We start from the raw sequence: 13,530 nt of genomic DNA, 5'->3' as shown, positions 1-13,530 counted from the left end.
GGGATGAATGTTCCAAGGTATAATCGCTGGGTCACGTCGCAGCTGCAGGGGCAGTTTTTACAGGAACTGCCCAACTGTTTTCCAGAGTGGCTGGTAGCTGTCCGCACCCACCAGGAACGGCGGAGTGCTCCAGTCTCTCTGCGTCCCCGAAGCATTTGGAGCTGTCACGTGCTCACTGGGGCACTTTGATAGGCGTGTGTACTTTTTCTTCCCTCCCCTCTCTGAGCCTCAGTTTCCTCTGCTGCGACATGGTTACAAGACTCCCCCTGACCAACTCCGGAGCTCTCACAGAGCCAGCGGCACCGGTGTCTGAAGGAGTTTGATGCTTTGTCAAACTACAGTGTAGGTAAGAACTTGTTATTATTCCAAGAACCAATGAACTAGAAATTTGGAGACACAGGTTTTCTGTCTTTCCTTCTGCATTTGGCCATTGGATCCCACAGAGCCCATAAGGAGAGCCTCCAAGGACAGTCGTGTTCCATTTGGGGGAGCACACCACCCCCAGCCTCTCCGGGGGAAAGTAAGGCAGGCCCTGGAGGCCCTTTTATTACAGGGTGGGAAACTGAGGCTGGGAGGGGCAGAGTGGGCGGCTGCGGCTTCGTCCACTCCTGTCCATGTTGAGCGGCACACACGGGCCCAGTGCAGCTCTGTGTGGCTGTGCCCACCGCCAGGCAGAAGCGACACCACCAGCACCTGCCCCGCTGTGAATGTGGCCGAGCTCCCAGGAGGAGTGTCCCACACACAGTCAGCATCACCACCGTCAGCCTCGGACACAAGGCCTTTCCTCGCCCATTCTGCAGATGAAAAATTGCAGGCAGAGCAGCTGGTGGGGGTGGGATGGGGAGCAAAATTCCAAGATGGGCCTTTCAGGCCCCAAAGTGCTTGATTCTTCCTTTTTCCACTTCAGAGCTCGGCCCTACTTCCACTTCTTGAGCTCGGCTCAAGAAATACTTCTGGGCCAGGCATGGTGGCTCACGCCTGTAATTCCAGCACTTTGTGAGGCTGAGGCAGGTGGATCACTTGAGGTTAGGGGTTCAAGACCAGCCTGGCTAGCATGGTGAAACTCCCTCTGTCTCTACTAAAACTACAAAATTAGCCAGGTGTGGTGGCAAGCACCTGTAATCCCAGCTACTTGAGAGGCTGAGGCAGGAGAATCGCTTGAACCCAGGAGGCGGGGGTTGCAGCGAGCTGAGATCTCGCTACTGGACTCCAGCCTGGGTGACAGAGAGAGACTTCGTCTGAAAAAAAAAAAAAAAAGCCCTTCTGGAAATGATATTAATTAGACTTCCTTTTGGTTTGAGCTGTCAGAGGCGCTGTCTGCTTCAGCAGCCGGAGAGGTCACAGCCCTGGAATCGTGTGGCTGAGAGACCGGGAGAAGAGCCTGTGTGTGGCCATGGAGAGGGGGCTGCTGGGGCCTGGGTGGAGCTGCAGAAGCCAGGATTGGATAGGGCTGAGCACATTGCTGCTTATTTGAGCCAAATGAGGAATTTTAAAAATAATTCCGATGCCCAGCCTGGCCTGTCCTCTGGGAGATGCTCTGAGAATGGGATGTCTGAGGTCCCGGCTCACACAAAGCTCATGTTCTAGCAAGTGTGCAGGGCGAGGGGAGCTGATAATTAACACAGTAATGGGAAAACCCACCTCGAATCACTGCAATGCAGAGAACGCTGCCAGGGCAAGGCGGAGTGCACAGGGCTGCACTGTGGGGCAGGAGTCTCCAAGGTGGAGTGCACAGGGCTGCACTGTGGGGCAGGAGTCTCCGAGGTGGAGCCAATTGAGCATCACCGTGCATGTCAAGGAGACAGTTAAAGCTGGGGAGGTACACCCTGGGCACACAGGAGCCCCAGGCTCTGCTAGACACTCCAAGGGGTGCCCAGCCCTGCAGAGACAGAGGGGAGCCCAGGGAGGCCTGTGCAGGTGAGAGGCGAGGCGGGGGCTGAGGCCAGGTGGAGAGGAGGAAGAGGCAGAAGGGGGCGGAGCAGGACTTTGGACAGCTGCGCCGGGGCTGCAACCGGGGAGAGGAGGACTGAAGGACAAGACCTGAGGTTGAGCTGTGCAGTGAGTAGAGGGTGGGGCCCCCATCCATGGTGGGAGCATGGGGGCCGAGAGGAACAGGGAGGGGTTGGGAGATCTGTTTTGGTCACATGGAATTCATGCTGAAGCATCGTCCTGGTGGAAGCTTCCAGTGGGGGCTGGACACCACTGGTCTGCAGTCCAGTGGAGGTGTCAGTGCATAGAGCCTCTTTTAGGCTGAGGGCTGATCATGCCCTGGGGAGAGCATGTGTCTGGGACTGAGAAAGGCCCCGGACCCAGAGGCCTCTGCAATGGAGGATGGAAGAAGCGCCAGGATACGGGAGGGAGGGGATGCAGTGGTCATAGACACCGTGGTCAATGTGGAGGGAAGGGTGTGAAGAGCTGAGAGACAGGTGGAGGGCAGACCATGGTGGACACTGCAAGAGGCCAGGGAGGACGTGGGCAGGGGTGAGAACTTGCTCCTGCAGAGGCTTCCCACCAGGGGTGGGAGGGGACGGGCTGGGTGGGGTGAGGTGGGTAGGAAGTGTGACCCACAGAAGCCGAGTCCTGGCTTCCAGGCGAGGCATGGGGTGGGGATGGGCAGCAGGTGGAGCAGCGCCCTCGGCCACACCCAGGGCACCCCCAGAACAGTGGGCAGTTCTGCTCCTGATGAAGCCCCTGTGCTCAGGGGCCCCAGGATCTGGCTGACAAGCACCCGGCAGTGCTACCCTCCGAGGGACAATTTACGTGCAGAGTTCACAGAGGCCCGGGAGGGGCCCGGGGAATTGGTCTGAGGTGGTAACTGGCCCGTTCCTTACACTTTACTGACTTGGACCCTTGGCTTCACCTCACCCCCGCCTGCTCATATTTCCTGGAGTCATCCCCTGCAGGCTCCCCACAGCCAAGTCTTTGTCTCCAGGTCCAGGGAGATGAGGCCTCGCTTGGGATTGGGGATCGATTCAAGGACTCTGTCAAATCCCTTTCTGCTCTAGCCTGGCTGAGTGGGCAGGTGGCCCTGGGGCTGCCCCTCCCTCTCCGGGAGAGTACATCCTGGCACCTGTGAGCACAGAGAGGCCTGCGGATAGGGTGACTTGCTCCATGGAGGAGCCTGTGAGTGAGGCTGCCAGCACAGCCCAAGGCTCCAAAAGGCACCGGAGCAAAGGGGCTGGGGCGACTGCGGCACCCTCTGTGCAGGGAGGGAGGGGAACTGTGTCGAACTCGGCCCCCCATAACCCAAGGGGTGAGTGGAGGGTGCCTGCGCTCTGTGGGCAGGCGGGGCATTCTCTGGAGTCTTCCTGGGCCCCTGCAGTGTGTGCGGGCTGTGGCCAGGGTCAGCGGGAAGATGGACGGCTGAGACACCCCAGGGCACTGGGGATGCTCTGAGTTCTCACTGTCCCGAGCTGGGCAGGCCGCACCTCCTGTCTGATCCTGATTTCTAGGCCAATGGGCAGGGCCTCCTTTGCCAGAAGATGAACTCTCTAAGTCCCTGTAAGCCAAGACAGTGGCCCAGCCCTGCAGAGGGGACCAAAGAGATGGCGCCGTCCAGGGCTTGGGAACGCTTTTCCCTTCCAGGTAGTTCTCTGCTCCACTTTCCTCCCCGCCGGCTGGGTCCCACCTGCACTGACCCTTGGGTCTGCTGTTGAAGTACAGGGCAGCAGAGACCAGGACCAGGGCAGCCGTGTGGGGTAGGTCCCTCCGTGCCTGGCCCCCCAGGCACCAGCTGAGCCCAGCAAAGGGGCAGTGGTCTGGGTGGGATGAGTGGAAGTGGGCAGCTGCCACTCACAGCTGCTTCCCCTGCGCGTCCCCTCAGCACCCTGCTGCCTCCCCTGACCATGGATTTTGCCTTCTGAGGTGAAATAGAATCATGATAGTTACGAACCTTCCCTCCCAGCTGGGGTGTGGGCATGCAACCTGCTTTTTAGCTGTCCCCACTGCAGTCTTGGGTAAGGGGCATGATTTGCAGCAGTGGCAGGCATGGGGAACCTGACTTGGGGTCCCCCCTGGTGTCAGTGGAGACGGCAGGTGCTGGGACCATCTAGGGGGAGGCTGGCATCTCCTGGCTGCATTGGACTCTACAGCTCCTTGTTCCCATGGCGAGACATCCCACCCTGTCCCAGAAATAATTTAACCCACGCAGAGTCCTCTCAGAAATCTCTTGCTGCTCACATTAGCTGGAAAAGGTTCTTGACCAGCAGTGTTGACCCTTTTGGGAATAAATACCCTGAATGACTGCAGGCCACAAGGGCTCCAGGAAATGGGAATAGGTCCCCAGCCCGGTGGGTGCTGAAAGAAAGCACTGGTGAACCAAAGAGGCAGTGGTCGTCCCCAGTGCCTCGCTCCCTCCTTCCTGCCGCAGGCTGGGCAGCACTCCCCACAACCGTGTGGTGGGCGTCCCTGTGATGCAGCCTCCTGGGCCTTTGCAGGCTGGCAGTGTCCCTCATGCCCTCTTCCAATCCTATGGTGACTCCACTGTGGCCAGGCAGACGACTCGGGCGCTGAGGGCTGCCTGACAGCATGGTGGCAGGAGGCTGGGCCCGAGCGGCCTCTCCCTCAGAGTGGCGCCTGCTGGATAGGTGTTTTGTTACTTGGCCTTTGATGCCAACTGCTGCAGACAGGAAGAGGAGCATGAGGGCCTGGAGGCTGGAGCCAAAGGGTGACATAGATGTCCCTTCCCGCCCCACCCCTGCTCCCAGACCAAGCAGCAGGGGCGAGTCAGAGGCCATCAGCCAGCTCCGTGACCCTATCCCTCCACCCCCAGCCTGGCTGTTCGCCTTGGGAGTGTTGCTTTGCCTGGAGATGAGGGCCCTGGCTGAGGCTTGAATGACCCAGAAATCCTCCCTCCCAGAGCCTCGGTCTGGTCTGCGCCACCCAGTCTGCTTGGCCTTCTGTGATCCCCCATGGGCCAGCCCAGGGCTGGGGGAGACTGGGAGTGCCCAGGTGAGGGCAGGGCTTCAGGTCAGGGTGTGACTGTGAGCTGCTGTGTGGAAAGGCCATGACCTCGGTGACTTGAAACCACAGCGTTTCTTCCCTCACAGCCCGGACGCCAGTAGTCTGGCATCCACGTGTGGCCGGCGGCACCCTTCCGGGTTTCCTGCTCCTCCAGCTCCAGGCATTCCCTGGTTTACGGCCTTGTCCCTCCAGCCTCTGCCTCTGTGCTCCTGTTTCGCTTTCTCTGTCCATCTCTAGCCTGTGCCACCTCTTGCTTAGATGGCATTTTGAGCCCCCAGGATGATCCAGACGAGGCTGACTCTGAAGACCCCTGACCTAATCGCAGCGCTCGCTGGGTGACGTGACAGGAGGTTTGGGTCCAGGAGCAGCACCGAGGATGTCCTTGGGGTCATTCTTTTGGGCACCACCCGGGGAGCTCTTCCTCCCCAGTCACCTGTGGGAGAATTAGGAATTGGGGAGCCTGTGGTGAGCCGGTGTCCGTGGGCACCAGGACAGGAAGAAGGCGGCTTTCTGAGGGTGCCTGCAGTCTGTGCTGCCGCTGCTCTAGGACAGCCCCGCTGAGCAGCTCATGGACTAGAAAGTGCCCATCGTTGATCAGAGGGATCGTGGGTTTTGTAACTTCCCTGGCCAGACTTTGTCAAGGTCCTGCCGGCCTGCTGGACACTGATTGATCAAAGATTGATCAAATAGCTCCTCCCCTCACTGAGGCCAGATGCTTGGTTCAAGGATCAAACAGCCCGGCTCTGCCAGACCCTGCCTGGCAGCAGAAGGCTGTGCTTCAAGTCTGCGCAGCCCTTCAGGTTAGAGTGTTTCTTACACCACTAGGGATGCAGGCCTTCCAGTCCCTTCTCTTCAGACCAGCACTGGTGGTGAAGGCGCTGAGGCCGGAGCTGCCCACATGGAGGTGTGTGTGAGCGTGTGCATGTGCTGCGTATGTGTGCATCGGTGTCAGAGCACACAGGTGTGCAGGGGCAGGCATATGCCCGCAGGTGTGAAAGCGTGCAGTGTGTATGTGTGTGGCACCAGATGGGCACGTGTGGCACCTGCAGGTGTCTAGGAACATGTGTGAGGTGCACGGTTCTGTGTGCTCACCTGCATGTCCAGGCATCAGCTCTTTTCCATGTGTGTGTGAGCATGTGTATGTGCATGCATGCCTGCATGTGCATGTATGTGTACATATGTATATGTGCATACATGCCTGTGTATGCATGTGTGTGCATGTGCATGCTCATGTGTGCATGCGTGTGTGTGCATGCATGTGTGTGTACATGTGTGTGTGCACCCAGGCTCTGGGTGTGTGAACAGCAGGGAATTAAGCTCCATGGGAAGTTGGCAATGTGAGTCCAGGTGTGTTGGAACTTGGTTCCACACCACTTGGAGCACTGCTCTACGTTTCTTGACACAGAGTCCAGGGCCACGCTGCTATGGCAAATTGTGTGGCGCTGACAATTCAATGCAGCACTTAGAGAAGTGGCCTGAGAAATTCAGAGAAGTGTCTTGAGGGGATGGGCCACTCCCCTGATTAGAGAATTGGCTGGTTTCCTGCACCACAAGGCCGTATGAGAAGTGTGGGCTTCCCTTCGCTGTAGAACTCCCTCCTGGCCCCTGACTGCTGTCTCCGCTGAGCAGAGGGACCCCCTGGGGACAGAGCTGTCATGCGAACATCCCCTCACTTGCTGTGACAGCTGGCCCCACTTTCCAGGGCAGATTTTGTTTGCTTTGCCAAAACTCATCACCAAGAGGAAGGTGGTCTCTGTAGAGCCTGGTGACTGGCTGGCCCCGCTTCGGAAGAGGCCCCGGGATGAGACAGGTTTAGCGCCCATAGTCAAAACTGGCCCAACCCTTATAATGTCACCCAGCTCCCGGGCCAGAGGCACAGGCTTGCTCCTTCTGGAAGGCTGCACAGTGATGCTCATCACTTTCTCTTCAGTGACAGTGGCTTCGGCTCCTGGTGGGGTGCCCAAGGCCCTCAGGGTACCATGGCCACTGTGCTGGGCACCCAGATGCAGCCCTGCAGAGCTGCTGTTGGCCGCTGACTAAAGCTTTGCCTTCTCAGGTGTCGGGTGGTGGGAAAGCAGGGCTGTGTGCACCACCAGTGCAGAAACTGCCCAGGGCAATGCACAGGTGAGGGCGTCCAGACCTCATCCCGAGGAAGCAAGAGAACCCCTCAACAGGGCTTTGGGAGACAGGGCTTTGTCTCCCAAAGCAAGGCTGCTCCCGTTGATTCCACCCTTCCAGGTGCACTCAGGGAGCACTTGCCACCCTGGAGCTCGGGGCTGCTCTAGGGCTGACCGTGGCCGCAGCCTGGGGTAGCAGCCCATCTCTCCTGCCACAGGCAGAGAAAATGGCCAGGCCTCCTGCATGGCACTCACTGCAGAAAGGGGCCCCTTTGTCTCTTGGCAGTGGCAAGTCTCCTGCCCTCCCTGGAGCCCTTGCTCCCGGCCAGGGCTGGGCTGGTGCTTTCCTCCGTCCAGTCCCGGGTTGGAGCAGCCTCCCTCCACTGTCTTTTGGAGTCCATAGGGGTGGACTCCGTCCTTGGAAGTGCTCAGGGCCTTGCCTCCCGCCTTAGCTGCAGGGTTTTCTGCATGCCTCCAGGTAGCTCCCGTTCCAACCTTTGCTGCCCAATGCCAGCTGGGAGTCCAACACCACAGCTTCTGGAAGACGCAGAGCCAGAGGGGCGGGGACCCAAGGGTGTCTGCAGTGCGAACGCATGGCTGTGGACATAGGAGGCCTGGGGCTAATTCCTAGCAGCCAGGTCAACATGCGGAAAAGCCTGGTTTGATGAATTTCTAACATGCCAGCCCCAGGTGGAGCAGAGGAAGGGTTGGAGGAGGCCTGGCTGATTGATTTGTGTTGATTCACACCATGATCCTGTGGCTGGGGACAGCCTGGGAGACCTGTCACTCTTGGATTCTGTTTTCCTCTCTTCTTCTCCATTTAATCTTCATTTCACCCCTGGGAGGTTGATTCCTGCATCCCAGGATGGGTGAACCATAGCAAAGGCACGTGAACAGCTCCTCCCGTGCCTGGCTGTGTGGCCCTTCCTGGCAATGTTTACTCTGCACCGGTACCCGGGGCCTGCGAGTCAGCCCGCTGCAGACCGCAGGCTCCTCTCCAGAGGCATGGGCATGAGGTCTTAGAGCTTGGCATTGCCAACCCCTTTAGGGCACCATGTGGTGGAGCAGGGCCAGTCTGGCCTGGAGTCGGCATCACTGATGGCCCTCAGATTGGATGGCACCTGTGCCAGAGGCTGTGGACCAATGGTCCCAGCATGCCCAACACACCCCTGCACCAGGAGGCACCTTAGCGTGGGGTGCCTCCCAACACACCATGCCTGGCAGGAGGCTCTCAGAACGTCAGGGCCCTGGCATCCCGGCTCAGAGGCTACCCCAGAGAAAACCAGTCCTACAGGGTTCACTCTGGCATAACTCCAGCTCTTTACCTGACTTCCTGACAGCAGGAAGGGAGCACATGGCCACCATCAACACTCCTTACCCCCGCTCTTCCTCCAGTCCCTTTAGGGGCGATGCCCGATGCCTCTTGTCTGCACCCCGCTTCTTGAAATCAACACTAAACACTTCTGCTTCTCCCCAACCTCTAACTTCTTCCCAACCCCTGGCCCCGGGGTTTCTCATCCTTGTTAACATTCCTTCCCTTCTGCTAAGTCTGTTTCAAAAATGAAAAGAAAACCAAACCAAAACACACTGGCCTGCCAGCCACGGAGCCCCTCGGAGCGTGGGGAGAGAAACACACAGCTGCCGCTCCAGTCTCCTGAAAAACGCGGGTAAGCCAGTGGAGGGCGCGCTGCTGGGGATTTGGGCGAGCTGCTGCTGCAGTATGAGGGTGACGCTAAGGCTCCGCTAGGATGTGCCGGGACTTGGGTGGAGAAGATGGAGCTGGCAGCCCCGGGGTTTCTCCATCGCTGGAGGCCTGTGGAGCCTCAAGTGCCTGGGTGGGGGGTGTTCCTCTCCCTCCTCCTCCTTTCTCTTGCCCTGTTCTCCTCTCTCTCTTGCCTCCTCTCCTCCCCCTCCTGCCTCCTCTCCTCCCCTCCTCCCTGTCTCTCCTGCCTCCCCTCCTCCCTTCCTCCCTTCCTCCCTGTCTCTCCTCTCTCTCCTGCCTCCCCTCCTCCCCTCCTCCCCTTCTTCTCCTCCTCCCCTCCTCCCTATCTGTCTTCTCTCTCCTGCCACCTCTCCTCCCCCTCCTCCCTGACTCTCCCCTCTCCCTGCTCCGTGTCCTCCTCTCTCTCTTCCTCCTCTCTTGCACGTGGCCAGCACACCCCTCCTGGCTTCTCTCCCACCCCCGGCCTCTTAGGTCCCATGCCTGCCTTTACCATCCCACAACCCTGCCTCTCTCTTGCCCATCCTCTCAGATGAGACGCTCCAGCCAGGCTGGCCCAGGCTTCCAGGACTCCGCAGTGAGTCTGTGCCCACCCTTCGGTCTCCTCATTTGCTCATGGAGGGAAGGGAAGGATGAGCAGAAGGAAGAAAGGAGAAGAGATGTTTGCCTCCTGCCAAGCCTGCCTCCTGACCTCCTGAGAGGAGCGCTTCAGAGATCTGAGCCTCCCCATCCACAACCAGAACAGATGCCAGCTCCACTGGGCTTCCTCTTGACCCTCATGGCCACCCTGAGCCCCACACTAAGGACATGCAGCCCCGGCTCCATACCTCCTGCCCAGCTCCTGTCCTCCTGGGGCTCATAGTGGGGCCCCGACTCTCCATGCCACCCATGCCCCGCAGCATCCCCCAGCCCCCACGGCCCTGTTTAGTGTGTCCTCTGCCAAGGCACCTTCCAGACATCTGTCCCAACCCTGTCCTTCTGCAGTCCCAGCGATGTTCCCTAAGACCATTTATTATCCACTTATTCGTTTACCCAGGATGATGGAATGGTGGGGACTCACTGCTCCTTTCCTGCTCACAGAGAACTTGTGGACAGAGGCTCTGCTGGCATCTGAAGACCCAGCAAAGCCCAGCTCTGCCAGCAGCTTGCTGGAACCTGAGAAAGCCCCTCCCTCCATGGGCCTCAGTTTCCCCAGATGTACATGAGGGGATAGGCTACATGAATTCAGCAGATCTCATGGCCTGAATCCTGGCAGGTTGGTGACTGGCTGCGCTCTGCCCAGCCCTGTGGGGATTCAGGTGTGAGCCTTGTGGTGGGGTACATAGGGTCCCCCAAATTCATGTCTATCCAGAGCCTCAGAATGAGACCTTATTTGGAAATAGTCTCTGCGGATGCAATTAGGTAAGGAGCTCCAGCTGGAAGCAACCTGGGTTTCGGGTGGGCCCCAAATCCAATGACTGCAGGAGAGGACGCCAGAGCCACAAGGAGAAACAGCCAGAGGCTGGAGCAAAGCGGCCACTAGCCAGGGAGGGCCTGGGCCACCAGAAGCCGGGATAGCAGGGGAAAGTCCTCCCCTAGAGGCTCTGGAGGAGCTGTGGCCCTGATGATGCCTTGGCTGTGGACCTCTGGCCCCAGAATTGTGGAGATACCTTTCTGTTGTTTTCATCCACAGAGTCTGTGCTTTGCTCTGGCAGCCGCAGAACATGGATCTGAGCCCCGAGAGATTCCTGGACCTGGGAGACCTGCCCTGTGGCCCAGCTGGTCAGTGAGGGCTGCAGGATTGGGGCTTCTGATGTTAGTGTTCTGGGGACAGACTCCCTGGGGAGGGGGATCGCGGAGGGGTGGACTGAGCCGGGACCGGGGACATTCGGGCAGCAGGATAGGCTCTACAGAGGCAGTCAGGTTGTCACAGTGATTTCCCTGAATGGGGAATGTTCCTTTCCAGGCGCAGTGCCCTGGCAGTCTCCGGGAAGAGGAGAAAAGAGAGAGGGGCACCACAGTTACAAGTCTCAGCTTACTGACGTCTGATGTGAATGGCACGCAAGCCTGTGGCTGGGGCCGGCCAGTGCCATCTGAGCATGTTCTGAGTGCTGACTCTGTGCCGGGCATGGGAGACGAGGCTCTGGCTCTGTGAGCTGCATTCGGCTGGGGAGAGATGGACAAGGGGCAGCAAACAGGCCTGCGTGTGGGGCTTCAGATGCTGAGCCCAGAAGCAGATGGTGTGACCTGGCAAAGGCCTCAGAAGAAGGTCCCGAGTGTCCTCAGAGCCTTGGTGTGTGCTGGGCACTGTTCCCAGAGCCGCCCTGAGCCAACCACACAGTGGCCACACCTACCTTTGGAGCAGGCATTTGGCCAACAAGCAGGCAGAGCCCAGGGTTAGAGCGAGTGCTCTTCCGGCAACAGGCGACAGGACCCGGTCTGGCCGAAGTGCATCCTCCCACCTGCCGTTCTGCCAGCCGCTGCCAAGCTTTGGAAACGATCCTGGAATTCAGCACCCTCAGCGATTTGCCTGGATAGGCTGCGGTCTAGCTAGCATTAATATTAATAGCACTCATTAATATTAATCAGGCCAAATGTGCTGAATCTCATTTTGTTCTCACAACCACCCCAGGAACCACCTGTGACTCAGAGCAGGAATCCAAGGCGCAGAGAAGCCCAGCAGCCTGCCTACCTCACGCCAGGCAGGGGAGCAGTGCCAGAGTCCAAAGTCTTGACCATGTGGCCCCAAAGCTCTGGCTGTCACCTGGACATGGTGCTGTCCCAAAGGCTCTGAGGCAGCCGCTCTCACACCCCACGCTCGAGTTTCAGAGACACTTTGCTCACTTCCTGCTGCCAGAGGCAAAAGAGCCTGGGATGAAGACCCACTGGCGAGCAGGGTCAGCGGCACCTGGCCTGCTGGGCTGGGTGTTGGTGCTGCCCAAAGCTCCAGGCAAACCATCAGTCACCCACTGGGAGGTCAGCAGAGCCGCGCAGTGCCACTCGCCAGCCGGGCCTCGCAGCCAGGCAGCAGAGCAGGGAACTCAGGAACCCGGGTAAAAAGAACCTCGAATCAGGGAGAAGATTGCCTCCTAAAAGCTAATAGCCCTTTTTGAAAAAAAAAAAGTACTTTCCCCTTTATTCTAGCACAGGAGAAATGGCAAGACATACTGGCAGAATTATAGCAACTTTCGAGATCACAGAGGGAAGAAAAACCCCAGCACTATAAAGTAAAAGTGCACTCAGCCTGGATCTTTCATGAGTCCAGACTCGGGAAGGGGGAGCTGCCACTCCCACCACACGCAGGGGCCCAGGCCTTCCTGAGTAGAGCTGCCTGCCAGGCAGGGTCTAGACAGGCTGGCGGATGGCCATCGCCCACTGCCCGAGGCCCGCTGGAGTCAGAGTGCAGCCACAGCCCAGAAGCAGCTGCTGAGTCAGTCCCGGAGACAGGCCTGGGGAGGGGAGCCCAAGATCCGTTTGCCTGGGCTTGGAGGCATAATCTGGGTGCGGAGGCATAAGCCGGGTGCTGTCTGTCCGGCTGACGCTGCAGGGCTGCTGGGAGGCAGGGTGGAGAGATGGTCGGGGACAGAATGGGGCACACAAAGGGAACATTGTGCCACGTAAACGCTGAGCTGTGTGGGCATCGGGAACGGAGGGGTCTGCATCGCTGTCCAGGCTCGGACCCTGTTAAAAGAAGATACCTGGTTTTGCTTGAGCCACAGGAAGTGAACAGGGGCCTTGCCAGAAGCTGTGCCCACGGGAAGCTGTGCCCACGGGAAGCTGTGTCCACGCGCTCTGACCTTTGAAAGGGGTTGCTGCTCCCAGATTCCTAGGCTGTCTCAAGAGGTCCTGCAGAGGTTGAGACTGGCACTAGGGATCCCAGAGACAAGCGTTTGTAGGTTCAGGGGGTGCAGTTTTGGGTTGTAAACAGTGGCTTGTTTATCAGAGGTGGGCCATGAACACTCGACCCGGAGTGGCTGGAAAAAGTCATCTGGGAAGGCTCACCAGCTGCCGTTGGAGGGAGTGAGCCCCGAGTCACTACAGGTATTAAAATGAACACAGTGATTGCAGTGGATTGTATGCCAGTTACAGGAAGTGAGGGCTGAGGGCTGCAGGCAACCTCAGGGATGGTTCCGTCTCATGCTGCTTCCCCTGGGGAGGAGGAATTGCCCCAAGACCCCTGCTCAGTGCTGCAGGGTCATGGCTGAGATGCTGGTGTCCAGACCTGTAGCCCAGGGGCCTTCCAGATGCCCCTCCTGCCCTCCGCAGCACTGCCTGGGGTGCCAGGGCTGACATGGGGGCTGCCCCGGTCCCCCTTGTGCACTTTCAGGCTGGGCTGCTGACCATAGACGGGCCCCAGGTCCCCCAAAAGCCCCCAAGATCATCTCTTCGGGGAGTATTTTCCTAACAGCAGCTGAAATCTCACACCTTTCACTTGACACCTGCTGCCTGCCAGGCTGGAGCCAGGCCTCTTGCAATCTTGGTCTCCTTCTCCTTCCAAGGCAGGAAGAAATGGAAACTTGGAGAGTCCAGGGCCACCCCGAGGGCAAATCACAGGGCTGGGATTTCCGCTGGGACCTGACTGACACTGGTGCAGCTTGAGTCCTGGACACTGATCACCAACTGCCCGCTTCTGTTGTCCAAGGGAGAAGACTGGTAGCCATCAGGAAGGGACGGCAGAGGCTGCAGGAGTCCCGGGGTGGGGACACAGATGGCACATGGGGCAGGTAAGAGGTGAGAGGAGTGGGGCGCTGA

General features: G+C 58.8%; 1 long non-coding RNA gene across 1 annotated transcript; it reads left to right on the top strand.

The window, feature by feature from the left end:
- Positions 1–217: 217 nt before the first annotated feature.
- Positions 218–12,844, top strand: LOC144579529 (uncharacterized). The gene is made up of 6 exons (XR_013527289.1): positions 218–346; positions 8,628–8,746; positions 9,332–9,376; positions 9,880–10,054; positions 10,472–10,560; positions 10,745–12,844. It is a non-coding gene; the product is annotated as an uncharacterized LOC144579529 (long non-coding RNA).
- The last annotated feature ends 686 nt before the right edge of the window (positions 12,845–13,530 follow it).

The sequence above is a fragment of the Callithrix jacchus genome, chromosome 1, assembly GCF_049354715.1.
Source record: "Callithrix jacchus isolate 240 chromosome 1, calJac240_pri, whole genome shotgun sequence".
In the NCBI taxonomy this organism is placed as follows: domain Eukaryota; kingdom Metazoa; phylum Chordata; class Mammalia; order Primates; family Cebidae; genus Callithrix; species Callithrix jacchus.
The sequence above is the reverse complement of the archived record's forward strand: the minus strand, read 5'-3'. Positions and strand labels throughout refer to the sequence as shown.